This window comes from Solanum tuberosum, unplaced genomic scaffold (assembly GCF_000226075.1).
Source record: "Solanum tuberosum cultivar DM 1-3 516 R44 unplaced genomic scaffold, SolTub_3.0 scf00085, whole genome shotgun sequence".
Lineage (NCBI taxonomy): Eukaryota > Viridiplantae > Streptophyta > Magnoliopsida > Solanales > Solanaceae > Solanum > Solanum tuberosum.
Genome location: NW_006239014.1, coordinates 879,218 through 882,417, shown reverse-complemented (window position 1 = coordinate 882,417; position 3,200 = coordinate 879,218). Strand labels below are relative to the sequence as shown.

The window sequence follows — 3,200 nt, the reverse complement described above, 5'->3', positions numbered from 1 at the left end:
CACCTCACCTCTCCTATATCTAGCTTTATTATATACATGAATTTATTTTTCCCTTTTTTGTTCCCCTTTGTTATATATAAAAAAATTTGTTGTTTTGTGTCCTTTCATCGTCTATTTCATCGTAATAAAAGTTTTTGTTGTTGACATTCATAATCTTTTTTAAAGTACAACATCTAGTTATTCATGTATAATATGGTATAGTGAAAATACAATTTAACTTTTGATATAACATAATGTACAACTCAATATAAAATAATTTGGTTGACAACTCTGATAGTAGTCGCGTGAACACAAACCCCCTCTCATTGGTACTTTCAAACATATGCGGCTCCTTTGGTGTTCAAACTTTGGATAGTAAATAAAAAAAAAATACTATGTGAGAATTCGAATATGAATGACGTATAAGTTTTGAGCATACTCTTATTACTATACTACAGGTCTTTATTGATTCTAACTTCGAAGGGTATTCAAAATACTATATATATAAGCATAAAGTAAGATTTGACCTATTGATATATAGTGTAATTTCTAAGAAAGAGTATCAAACTGAACACTCAAACACCACCATAGCTCCGCCCTTGCTAATTAATTACTAAATTAATATTTATCTTTATACTCATTATATTTTCGGTGTTGGTAAAGAATATGTATAATATTTCATTTGAATTAATATGATTATTTATTTGACTGATTAAATTTGATTCAACATTGGATCTTGATAGAGAATACGTTATTCTTGATAAATATGCTCAACATGAATTTAGAATAATCAAGTCTATAAACTTCAAATACTAAATATTTTTAAAATATATGGTATACCCTAATGCATGAAAAACCAACAAGGCAATTTATTCTTAATTGAATATAAAATAAAATTGACCCATAATTATCTTGTACGAATATCCTTCACAAGTTCACACATTGAGTTGTAAGATGAACCTCCTTCACTTAGTGCATTTTCCGCACTTATCTTTAGTTTCTTAGCTTTTTCCCTTATACTCTTCCCTTCTTTTGTATCCATTAAAATCCTCACCATTCCTTGAATCTCCTCTCTCTTCACCAATTTTTTTATCGGTAAAACCGTCGGTCGAATTGCCACCCCTAACTCCTCTGTAAGCATGGTTGCGTTCATTTTTTGTTCGGCATGTAATGGCCATGCAATCATAAGAACTCCATTTGTAAGGCTTTCAATCATCGAATTTCATCCACAATGTGACATAAATCCACCCACTGATGAATGACTCAAAATTTCAACTTGTTTGGCCCACATAGGAACTACTAGTCCCATATCTTTAGTCCTAGTTAAAAAACCCTCTGGCAAGTATTCGAATGTGCCATGTGTATGGTTTCCATTGGAGTTTAAATATGCACTATCTGGATCGCCATCAGACGGTGGACGTACCACCCAAACAAATTTTTGTTTGCTTAATTCCGAACCCCATGCAAGCTCATTCATTTGTTGAGATGAAAGTGCTCCACCACTTCCAAATGATACAAATAGAATTGACTCGTAATTTTGCTTGTCTAACCATTGAATCACCTGTTTGAAAATATAAACAAGAGAACAATAATTAAGACTTAAAACTATGCATATATGATATTGAATATAATAGATTTAGATTTCTCATATGGTCACTTAATTAATTATTACCTCATCACGTTCAGTTATTTCAATTGTTCTCCTCAAGGGACCAATTGGGTAAATTGGAAGTGGCGCCTTTAGAAGCGATTGCAACTTTTCATTACTTCAAAGCGCTTGGATAGTCTCACATTTGTGTGCAATAAATGTCGACAATGAGAGCATCTGGACGATGGTTCATCAAAGCTATGACAGAGCGAATTCCAGGCAATGCTTCGCGGACCAATAGATGTATTTGAGTGAAAACTTTAGTAGTGGAGTCTATTAGATGGGTCATATCGACCGACGGAATGGGAATAATTTTGATAGTTTTTTTCTCGTTGGATTTCTTGAGAAATTCGGTTTCGGACGATGAAGAGCTTGTGATAGCAAGAATTGTAATTTTGATATTATGATGAGTAGCTAATAGATTGCCCAAGACTAGTACTGGGATTAAATGACCCATGCCAGGGCTTGACACTATAGCAACATGAAGTTGTGTGTTATCCATGGAAAAGAGAAAAACTAAAAATATTGATGAATTTTACAAAAATGAAAGCCTTTTATGTAAGGACTTTATAGGAATCACAAAGTTTGGAAAATCATAGATAATTTAAGGGAAAAAAGGATAAATATACCCTCGAACTATCGTAAATGGTATGCAGATACCCTTCGTCATACTTTTGGGACATTGGGGCCCCTGTCGTTCAAAAACTAGAGCGTATATGTCTTTCATTCTAGCGGAAGACTAAATAGAGACACGTGGCGCAATCTTATCCGTTGATCCGATATTTGATAAATGTGGGGTTGGTGTGAATAAGATTATGATACGTGTATGTCCGTTAGTATAAAGAGTATATATATATGCTCTAGTTTTTGGACGGCAGGGGTACCAATGTCCCAAAAATATGACGAAGGATATCTGCATACCATTTACTATAATTCGGAGGTATATTTATTCTTTTTCCCATAATTTAATTTCTAGATGGACATAATTACATGACTAGTCTTTTTCCTATGGGAAAGAAACAAATTAAGAAAACTCCTCTAGCAAGGGCAGTAGGGTCAGCAGAGATAAGAACCACAAATATTCAAGAACTTCACAATAATACCACAAATAATGTTTGTTTGCTTAGTGGTCACAAGCGCCACGAAGGAAAAGAGAGCATATGAAAAATGTCTTCACTGTTTTAATTTACTTATCTTACTTTTCTTTTATTTTGTTTCAAAAGAATATTTTTTTATTATTAATTAACAGCTCTTTAATCTCAAAATCTGTCACGACATATTAAGATGATAAGATTATAAGACACTAAAAATAAAGTATAGTACCAATTATTGATCTTATGAAATAGGTTCCTTAATTTTGTCTAAAAGATAAGGTAGAAAACACATAAAGTTACCACTTAAAATACTCAGCACCTTATAATCGAGTCAAGTACTATGTATGTGATAAATTAATTTGAGTTAGGTAAATCAGGTTCAAATATTGAAACGCACAACTAAGTTATAAACTTTCATTAAAAGTAACTTTGAACATGACAAATACATACACAAAACTTACGTATATAAGACTTGTGGA

General features: G+C 32.5%; 1 pseudogene; it reads right to left on the bottom strand.

Moving 5' to 3' along the window:
- Positions 1–886: 886 nt before the first annotated feature.
- On the bottom strand, positions 887–1,916 carry LOC102601814 (anthocyanidin 3-O-glucosyltransferase 5-like; annotated as a pseudogene).
- Between the last annotated feature and the right edge of the window lie 1,284 nt (positions 1,917–3,200).